Genomic DNA, 11,419 nt, shown 5'->3' with positions numbered 1-11,419 from the left:
TTCAGCAGAATGCCTAAACTCTGATTGTATCAAGAGACCAATCATCAAATTGATTGTCTCACAGTTAATCTGATCCACTTTGGTTACCCCAAACCTGGGTTGATCATTTGATGGATATTATCAGGTTTATTTATGTGTGACTATCCAACCACTTGCTTAGTAAAGGACCCCAAATGGTTTCTCAAACCTGTCTTATATATAACAGCTAACATTTATTGAGTGCTTGCTATGTGTCACGCTTTGCTCTACAGGTTTCATATGTAATATATAATCCTCCCAACAACCTTCTGAAGGAGGTACTACTATTATCACATTTTATAGATGAAGAAACTGAGACACAGAGAGGTGAAGGATCTTGCCCAAGGTCACACAGCTGATAAGTGGTAGAGCTAGGATTCAAACCTTGGCAAGCTCATGAGTCCTTTTATTTAGCCACTATACTAATGTAATCTTACCATAGGCACAGAGTTTAATTAAAACATTAAAACTCTCCTAATCTTGAAGTCAGGAAAGATGAGTTCTGACTCTGGCTCTGGCACTGGCTTGTGAGACCTAGGGAAATTTCCTCTATTTCTGCATGCCTATGCTATACAAATGTCAAGAGAATTCGATAGAAAATTCTGGAGCCATGAGCAAGCTTTTCAAAAGGAAGTTGTAGGGATCTAAGTTGTTACTGTTTCTCAGTGTCTTTCAAAGATCTCATGAAAAAGATTTGCTTTTGCTGGCTATATGTTTTGCAGTTTGACCCCCATTGTTCTCCTTTCAGTCTCTTCAGGAGAAAAATCCTTAGAAGTTAGACTTGAAAAAAGTCCAGGAGAGCAGTCTGCTCCTTGCTCGTTCAGGCAGGATTGCTCTCCGTTGACACATCCCGTGTGTTTTGGTTTAGCGTTTCCAATCTTCTTCCCCTGAATACTTTGCTAGGAATTTTCTCCAAATCTTTTCTTTCCTCTGAAGAGTCTATATGTTATATCGGCTTATCATCTTCCAATTTCAGGCCAGACAGAACTGTGAAGCACTGAGGAACTATTTTTTCAAAGCTGTACCCATGCCCATTCCTTAGCACTATCACCACGGTTTCAGGGTGCTAAAATTTATATGTACCATGAAGAAAGAAAAGGCTCTAGTTCTCAGGAAACACTATAATTTGGGCTGTGCTGGTGGAGAAGGAAGCTCCTAGTAACTGGGGCTGTATGTGGTTATGATTGCACAAAGTAGGGAGTGGTGACAGGAAATCCACACTGTGGCACAAATACCAATGCTAGTAGGAGGCTCAAGGAGAAAGTCAATAGTCTACAGCACTTCCTATTCTACTCCCCTGCTAGAAAGATTCATGGCTCCATGAATGGTCTGAAGTAGGGTCGCCACATAAGTTATCATCCAAGTCAAGACATTCTTTAGAGTGCTCTTTGCTGAATCAAGTCAATAGGAGTAAACGGGACTGTCTTGGGCAAACTAGAAAAGCTAGTTTCCCTGTCCTGGAGATAAAGCTCTCTAAAACTTGATGGTGTGGATTCACAGTTGAGGGCCCTACTTTAGGCCCATGTTGGACATCACAGAGTGCCCACAGTTGCCCAGGACAGCACAAGGAGATGAGACAGCTCCCTGGGCCATGCATCCAACCAGGGCATCAGCTGGGGGCTCTGTGTTCGTGTTTTGCAGTGTCTTCTCAGATGAAATTGCCATGCTGATTGCAAAGAGGAAGCACAATTAGCACATTAATTAATTAGAACCTTTTTTTAATTCTACTGTGAAGAGTAATCTTTTGTTAACTTGAATGAGATCCTAAGCCTACCCTAAGCTTTAATTATAGTGTTATTATTTTAAAATATTGGCTGGCCCTGGACCGAGATGCTAGTGTTTAAATTTAAGTACTCCAGAGGTAATTTAAACACGTGATAATTTACTGACGGGTACTAATGACCCAAAGGAATTCCACATTGTTTAGTTCAAACAAATGATTACGATGAAAACAGACCCTGAAGTATGCTAATCACATTCTTTGCCAGGGAGCATGAGTACCTGTAAATGGATGTGTGCCTGTTTGTGGTTGCCTCTGAGCTGTCAGGAGAGGCTGCAGCATAAGGGTATTGGAGACTTGCAGCCTTTCAGGTAGCATGACCTTGTTTGAGTTCCTGCTCTACTATAAGCCACACTAACTGCCTGACTCTTGGCAAGTTATCATCTCCTCTAAGTTTTAGTTCCTCAATTGTAAAATGAGATTAATAACACCCCTCTCAGAGGAGTGTTTGTGAGGATTAATGAGCCAACATATATAAAGTGCCGGGGACATAGTAGACTCCTGATAAATGGTAGCTATTCCATTTTACATAGATATCTTATTTGCAGTTGTGTATTCTTGTGTATATCTCCATGTTTAGATTGTCCAGGTGTCCGTATCTGACTTTGTATCCATGTACTTACCTGGATATATAGATGTATATTTTGGTATTTGGTGAAATGTATCTCTCTCTGTATCTGTATGAGTGCAGTAGTCTTGGTATACAGCTGTATCTATGCATATACTGAGTGAGAGTCTGTGTGTGAATGAAGGAGGTATGCCATATCTGCATGAATGAATGTATATCGCTGTGCTTTCTGTAGTTCATGATCTCAGACTAGGCTGTGAAGACCACCTTAAGCATGACTCTTCCATTTCCAGCAATACCTTAAATTCTTTGGCCTTGATTTCATCCTTGTTTAGGTGGTCCAGGTAGTGGAGGTGGTTTGGTTGATTCCTTCTTTTATGGATTTGCGAGTATGCGTGTGTGTTAGAACCAATAGCTCCTTAGGCACAATTTGCTGCTTCTTTTCTCCTGCTTCCTTTTTTCTTTTCCTGCTCCTTCCTTCCCTTTCCTTCATTGTCTGCAACCTTACTGACTTTTCACCCCACTAACATCAGGGGGAGGAACACCTGAAGCAGGTGGAACGGCAGTCCTTGACTCTGAAACAAACTGTGAACTCATTCAATGGGAGCTCAAATTTGGGCCCCTGTGTGTTGGAGAAGCAGATTAGCATATAAAAGGAAGAATGTAAAGGTTGGAGAATCACCAGAGACAAACTGAGAGGCAGGTGCTTACCTTTGTGGTTTGATCTTAGAATAACCATGAAGTCCTCTCCACCTAGAAATTGTTCTCACACTGGCCTGTCATAGAACCTGAAAGTCCACCATTAGGTCCTGTGTCTGGCTGGGCTTTTCCCTGTGCTGCAGACACAGCTTTGCAGCCAGCTTTGTGGCACCCCTGTAATATTAAAGTGTGCCAAGGCTCCGTCCCACCGGGTGAACCTATATTCTCAAGTTCCAAAGAGTCTTGGGAACCTCCAGGACTATTCTGCTGGAACTTAAATTGTCAGTGATGGGAGGGAGGCCTTAAGGACAAACAATTGTTGCCTTCCTCCTTCTGCCTTTCCCTAATTTCAAGTCAACAGCCCATTATCAAGCATTGACCACATGAAGTCCTTAGGTTGGATGTGGGGACCAGATACAAAAAGATCATCTATTTCCTCTCTCTCTCCTCTCCATCTTGCAGTCTTTATGCTAAGCCCTCCTCATTGCTGCTAGGAGCAACGCAGATCAGATAGACCAATGATAAACTGTGTTGGTTATCCTTTCCCACGAGTTCTGGCATTTTAAAAGAGGGCCTGGGGACAGATTCATGAATTCCTCCCCACACTTAAGCAGTGCCCCTACATTCTGAAATTAATCTTCTCTCTGACAATGGCCGGAGCCAATCTCCCATTTTGTCCACAGTGGAGACCATCTATTTGGTAGGGAGGAAGCATTCTGATTAAATTAACTTCATTTAAGATGTGAATGATATCTGGCTTAATATGTTTATTTCCCAAAATAAATATACATTTCGAAGGGGAACTTGTTAAAAATAAGTAACTCTCAAATGGTAGGCATTAAACAGCAATATGGGACCCTTCAGGCTTTCTGGGCCTCTCAAGATATAGCATATAAGGAATTAATGTTTTCTTCCCAATTCTCATACTATGCTGATATTCACCCAGTTCTTCTGGTGCTCACTTTTGTTTTCAACAAGCCTCACAACCATGCTGTGATGATGCAAGATGCCGTAGGCATTCCCTTGACATAAGGGCTGCTAGGCTCCATAGAAGGGCATGAATCACCCTGGAGGTGTGGTGCAGTAGGGGTCGCAAGAAATCACCCCTACCTCTGCTCCCTGTCTTCTCCTCTAACTTCTACTTTCTCAGAAAGCAGTTTAATGACCTAATTTTACTTGGTGGTCTACAGAGTAGACTTCTCATTGAACTACTTTGCTACTCTCTATTTAATGTATATGACAGAGAAAAAAAAACAATGATCAATATGTGAATCCTAGCTTCACCTATATTGTTAGATGTAATATATTATTAATTTTTACTGTGTTCTTCTATCTTCATCAAGATCATTAGTAAATATTAGTAAATGTTACTGCATCCTAATTTACGTATATGCATTTACATTTTGCATTTGTATTTCACAACAGGGGCCTAGCCTCTGTCAACACTTTTATACCCTAATATCTGTAACCAAAACCGAGGATTTTACTTAAGCTACTAAATTAATGCATTGTACAATAGCATTATGGGTAGAATTCTGAGTTTCAGATTTATGAGCTATTCGTTTGTACAGCAGACATTACTCTCTGTTCAATCTTTGGCCAGAACAAATCCTACCAATGTAAAGAAAAGGTAAATGTACTTTAGTATAGGTGAGGCAATGAGGGCTAAGTACATGATCAGGGAAGGGGAAATAGTTGTTTGTATTTCATGTCCAGGCTGAACCAAGAAACCTGTCCGTTGGCCAGTCTGTCTTAGAAGACTGGAGGATTGATGGGATTTCAGAAGCTGTTTAAATGATGGGAAAGACCATTTGACTGCCTGAAGGAAAAGTATTCCAGGGAGAATATATTGCTTTGGAAAAAGTTCAGAGGTGGGAGTGAGATGTGCCTGCAGGGAACCTGAAACAGGTGTGCCTTCACACATGAGGTGTAACCATAAAGTGATGAATGTGACTTCTTTTGATACAAACATACCAGTACTTTACATCCCCGCAGTGTTGTCCTCTTCAAAGCAGACAGCTTGAGAGTCTAGATTCTTAATGAAGCCCAACATACCTTTGAATATTCTCTTCTGGTCTAGCCTTCAGAGCCAAACGTGCAGACTGCACCCATTCCTTTAAGAGAGAAAGTGGAAATAACTAGCTGCAATGTAAAAGGGATCTGAAGACTGGAATATGACTCATGGCTTCCTAGCCACCACCTTTAATGATCACTTGGTAAGCTGGAGAGGCGACCACCGATACCTATATAGTAAATGGAGCCATCTTAATTAAAAGTGGAGAGATCCATATGGCCTCTGGGATCTTCTCCCAGGTATAACACCCTCTTTTCATTTTGATGTTCATCTCGAGTCGATGGTATATCATCCTGCCAGAGTTTGCTTTGCTTTTGCAAATGGAGTTAGATGAAACTCTTCTACACTTTCTACCCTTTGTGAAATAGACTCCATGTGACCAAATGAATTCCATCTAGGTCTTAAGGGATAAAGACAAAAGCAAGAGAGCTGTATGATACAAAATTGAATAGATAGAGATCATTGGGTAGTCCAAGATGTCTGATGACTGTTATCCTGGAAGCCCATTCAAAGAGCTTGATAGGCAGGGGGGAAAGTGAGGCGGGGGATAAACTGGGAGACTGGGATTGACAAATACACATTACTATATATAAAGTAGATAACTAATAAGGACCTACTGTATAGCACAGGGAACTCTTCTCAGTACTCTGTAATGACCTATATGGGAAAAGAATCTAAAAAAAAGTGGCTATATGTACATGTATAACTGATACACTTTGCTGTACAGCAGAAACTAACACAACATTATAAATCAACTATACTCTAATAAAAATTTAAAAAAAATAAACAAAGAGCTTGGAAGGGTATATGAGGTTTGTTCTATCAGAGGCTTCAGAGAGATTGACAAGCATGAAAACAAACAACTGTCATTTAGATTTAACAATGAAAAAAACGTAAGGGAAAATTACACATCGTTTGGGATGGAGCTTAGGGTTGGGATCAGGGGTCTCAAATGACAGTGGACAGGGTCCAGGTAAATGCTGGGGCTTGTGAATTTCACAATGTGAGTATAAACAGTGCTGCTACAAGAAGTTGATGTTAAAAGGGGGAAAAGAGATGCGGTTAAGTGTGTCAATGTGTCAAATGTTAGATTCTGTTACTGAAAAAGTAAGGATGAAGGATGACCCATAATGTGTATTAAGCATCTATTTTGTTCCAGGCTCTTTAAATATATTGCTTCAGAGCAAGCCTGTGAACTAGAGATTATGATACCCATTTTAGTGATGAGGAAACTGAGGCTCAGAGAGGTAAAGTAACTTGCCCAAAGATACATAGCTAGTAGTTGGCAGATCTAGGGTTGAACACAGATTTCACTGACTCCAGTGAAAGTTCATGCTCTTCATTAGTGTATTAAGTTACTCTTTAAGGATGGATACAGCTGAGTGTGCACACAGAGAAGAAAGAGCTAGAAGAATAGTGGGCTTTAATAAAAGGCTAACAGTCTGAAGGACAAAGACTTAAGAATGTGGGCAGCAATGGGATCCTAGGTTGGTGCTGCCAATGACAGGGAATGTAGGAGAAAGAATTAAGTAGTGGTTTGAACAGAGATTGTAAACTGGTGGCCCATGGGCTAGATCCAGCCAGCACACATGTTTTGTTTGACCTGCACAGTGTTTTCTAAAATATCAAATTTATTGCCAGTATTTAAAAAGAAATTTTTCACATAAAATTTCCACTTTCCAGCTTCTTTTAAAAAAAATATCTGGCAACATGGGAACTTCAATCCTGCATGGCAAAGTCACCTGGGGCCAGGTTACACATTATACTGGTACTTGCTTTCCAGTTTCCCAAAGCTTTCAGCACATCCTACACTTGGGCAGCTTTACTCATCAGATTACCTGCTGAGCCCCTGTAAACCTTTTCATTTAAGACTGGTAGTTTAGATGGTCACCGTGGATGGCTCCCTGTTTTCTTTTCTTTTCTTTTTTTTGCGGTACGCGGACCTCTCACTGTTGTGGCCTCTCCCGTTGCAGAGCACAGGCTCCGGACGCGCAGGCTCAGCGGCCACGGCTCACGGGCCCAGCCGCTCCGCGGCATGTGGGATCTTCCCGGACCGGGGCACGAACCCGCGTCCCCTGCATCGGCAGGCGGACTCTCAACCACTGTGCCACCAGGGAAGCCCTCCCTGTTTTCTTTGAAGAAGATACCATCTTGTGGAAGAGATATCAATGAAAGTAGGGCAAGATATTTTCATGAGGTGATTCAAGGTGCTGAAATGTCTGATTTGATTAATGTCTGAGAGGAGCTAGAACCATTGTGGTGTCAGCCATCAGCTTAGCTGGAGGTCGGTATGTACTTCTTTAGTTGTTCAGTCATTTGGGTAGAGGAATGGGGGTGCTATGTTTTTTTTCTTGTTTGTTTACAGTTCAAGGTTGAATTGTAAACAGTTTTTAGTTGGCAAGCAGAGAGGACAGTGAAGACGTCTAGTGTCTTGGGTAAGCTTGACCTCAAGATACCAAAAGTAGGGCCTGTCATCCATTGCAAAAAATCATTGGTGGCCAGAGGTGTTAGTGTGTCCCTGAAAAGGAGGCAGCAGCTTAAAAGCAATAAATAGCAGGAGGCAGGTTGTCTAACTATGTTAGGTGTTGGGAAGAAATGTGGGAAATAAAACAGTGATCCAGGAAAACCCTAGTTTATTTTTTAAGTGAATTTACTAAGGGATATATATATATATATATATGTATATATATATATATGAATATGATTCAGCCTTAAAGTAGAAGGAAATCCTGCCACTTGTGACAATGTGAATGAACCTGGAGGATATTAGGCTAAATGAAATAAACCAGTCATAGAAGGACAAATACTGCATGATTCCACTTATATGAGGTATATAAAAAGTCAAACTTGTAGAAGCAGAAAATATAGTAGTGGTTGCCAGGGGGTGGATGGTAGAGAAATGGGGAGCTGTTGTTCACTGGGTATAAGGTTTCAGCTATGTGTGCTAAATGAATAAGTTCTAGACATCTGCTGTAGTAACCATATGGTATCGTGCACTTCAAAATTTGTTAAGAGGGCTGATCTCATGTTAAGTGTTCCTACCACACACACACTAAAGCAAACAAACAAACAAACAAACCCAAAGGAACGCAAGGAAACTCTGGGAGTTGTTGGGTATGTCTATTACCTTGATTGTGGGGACGTCATCATGGATGTTTGCTTATGTCTAAACTCATTAAATTGTACATACTAAATATGTGTTGTTCTTTGTATATCAATTATGCCTCAATAAAGCTGTTAAAAGTACTGTATGAATCCGTTTATATGAAGTGTCCAGAATAGGTAAACTGTGAGACAGAACATAGATTAGTCGTTGGTTGCCCAAAGATAGCGAGAAGGATTTGGAGGGAATGGGGAATGACTGCTAATGGATAGAAAGTTTCTTTTTGGGGTGATGAAAATATTCTAGAATTAGATAGTGTTGATGGTTGTACAACTCTGTGGATATATACTAAAAGCCACTGAATTGTATACCTTAAATGATTCACTTGCATGGTATGTAAATTATCTCGATAAAACTATTTAAAAATGAATTTATAAAACAGACATAACTCGCTATACTGCATTGTTTCCCAAACTTGGGAAAAACTTAGTTCTTTATTGTATCCTTCATTCTTGAAAAGGCTTTTAGGCCACTGTCCCTTAGGAATTCAGCTTAAGTTAGCAAAGAAGGCTAAAGATCATTGCTTAGCACAAAAGTTCCTTTCAATTGTGTGTCTATCTCAAAAGTCTCTCTGGCCTCAGTGTATACCCACCTCATCCTTTACTCCAGGCCACTCTCCTCAGTGTATCTGGTCTCTTCCTGAGTGTTGTTAAAGACAAATATCATTGAATACAAAAACAAACAAGCTAGCTAACTAAAAAAACCAAAACACTACAGAGAATTCCCAAAGTATAGTGTTAAAAAGGACCTTGAAATGGAGCAATATAGTCTAGACAGACTCTGATGGGTAATAGATAATCCTTTGCATGAACATATTTACGTGAAAACAATTCCATAATTTCTTTTGATATGTGGTACAGCCAGTCTCCTTGCCTCATCTGGTAGTTTGCTCTATTGTGAAACCTAAATTAAGTACTGGGAATCCTCAAAGAGTATCTGAGAGAAGAACCCAGTGCCTCTAGGAAAAGGCCTGATGGATCTAAAAAAGGAAGTGGGGTGGAGAAAAGAATGGCTATTTTGGGGGGACAGGTGGAAGGGTCTAGTTTATACTGAAGACCTTATAAACAGCTCTAAACAGGCAGACAGCACTTTGGCTCTAAGACCATTACCCTAGCTATGATAAAAAGCTTTTTTTTATTGATGTGGAAAAAATGACTTTAAAGTGGAAACTCCCTAGGCAATTAATTCCTAGTTTTATCCAAGATTTTCCTTTCTGAATTTGAAACTCAGTGATTTCCTTCTGTGGTTTTATCAATGGGCCAGAAGTCTGATAAGATTGCTTCCTTCCTGCACTTGGAACTCTGCCATCTCACTTGGAAGAAGTGATATACTTGCCTTTCTGGCCTGGCTCAGAACTCAGTGCAACAAGTGGCACAGGAGATGTGTGGCCAAAAAGTGCAGAGGCAGGCCAATATGACTAGCCCAGGGGTAAACCAGAGTGGACTTGAGTTCTCTCTCTTTATCTCTGTGAATGTTGATCAGCCTGCAAATCACCTTGCTTTGCCCAGCTAGTCTGTGGCTTGAATCAAGAGCATAGCTTGGAAATAACCATGGTTTATGCATGATTCTGGGGAGTAACCCTGGGTCCAAGATAATCTAACTTTTCTGTGGTTGGCCTTGTCATTAATACAGCTTTGGAAAATTTATGCAGCTGAGTAAATCCCGTGGCGGGAGACAGCCATTACGTGGAACTCCTGAATGTAAGCGCTCTTGAGAATTTGAGCAACAGGTCAAGAAGTAAAACTCACCTCCATTGGCTCCACCCTCTCTTCCCTCTTAACCAATATAAGAAAACCACAGGGCAATGTTTCAGTTTTGGGAAATATCCCTGGTGACCTGATAGTGCTATATCCTCATGTCCAAGATCAGCCTTTCGCAGAAGAATAAGGAGGTCTCCTGTCCCCAAATTTCCTTATCTACCATCATGCTTATTATTCTGCCATATGAGGGCTAGTCCTTTGGTTTAACCCTTATGAAAATGCAACAATCATACAAGGGAAGAGTGACACATGAAGCCACCAACTACATTTAACACCTTCAGTGGAGTTCATTTGCTCTTTGGCAGAAGGGAAAGCAGGTCCCTGAGGAATTAGGATAAGGAATCTAGTAGAGGGATCTTGAGCCAGGAGGCCGGATAGAGGGAATCAGGATCAAGGAGGACAATGGTGCTGAAAGGACAGGTGGAAGGATACCAAAGGCAGTCAGCCCTGCTGTAGTAGGAGATGAGCACAGAGGAGACTCTTAGAAAAGGAACCCTTCAGCTTTCCTGGCTCACCCAAGAGAACTGAGTGACACAATTACAGAGAGTAGCACAGCGGCAAGAGATTTGGCAGCAAAAGAGAGCTACTTGTAATGTGGCCTCTTTGTCAGCCACTAAAAGGTAGGTGACAGCTAGCTTTTAAGCAAATAAGGATTCGACATGTCTTTTTGTTTGTAGATATGTGGATTTGGTTACCCCCAAAATGAGTATGGAGAGAGAGTAGGGTAGGAGGAACAAGAATAAAGGTGCAGTTTATGTGAGTGGGGAGTGGGAGTGTTGGAGGAATGGCAAGCTCCATGACATCAAAGACCTTGTCTGGGGCCCTCTGAGAAATGTGTTGCTTATTTCTTTTTCTCCTTTGTCCTTCCCTCTTTCCTCTCCATTATTTGTCTCCTCTCTTGCTCCCATTCCTTCCTCTCCCTGACTTCTCCCCTGACTGGGTTTCAAGGACGCCAGTGGTCTTTAGTCTTCCTTTGCCTCTGGCCCCATCCCAGTCCCAGCTGGGGTCCCTCAGAACCAAAGAGGCTGCTGGCAGGCATTGTTTTCACAAATCAAGTCACATATTGTGCCCAAAGTCTACATACACGGTGTTCATTATCAGCTCATCAGTTAATGGTGAGCAGCTGTATGCTTTGTGTGTTTTTCCAGAGCTGCACAGGGAGCCCTGGTAGCTGCTCACTGGTTTGGGCTCTGGTTTCCAGTGGACTTGGAGGGAATAATTTGTTTTGGCTGTGGGTCACCTGTTACAATAGAATTTCTCTGCTTCTCCTTGGTATCCAGACTATTCCCTATTGCCCTGTCTGATAGGCTATAAGAACTTCAGCACAGGGGGGTGGAGTTGTTTTTTTTTTTTTTTT

General features: G+C 41.4%; 1 pseudogene; it reads right to left on the bottom strand.

Annotated features, from left to right (window-relative positions):
* LOC103070858 (glyceraldehyde-3-phosphate dehydrogenase-like) overlaps positions 1–11,419 on the bottom strand; it is a 22,152-nt pseudogene that overhangs the window by 10,258 nt on the left and 475 nt on the right.

The sequence above is a fragment of the Lipotes vexillifer genome, unplaced genomic scaffold, assembly GCF_000442215.2.
Source record: "Lipotes vexillifer unplaced genomic scaffold, Lipotes_vexillifer_v1.1 scaffold1267, whole genome shotgun sequence".
NCBI lineage: Eukaryota > Metazoa > Chordata > Mammalia > Artiodactyla > Lipotidae > Lipotes > Lipotes vexillifer.
Note: the sequence above shows the minus strand (reverse complement) of the source record. Positions and strands in the feature narration are given on the sequence as shown.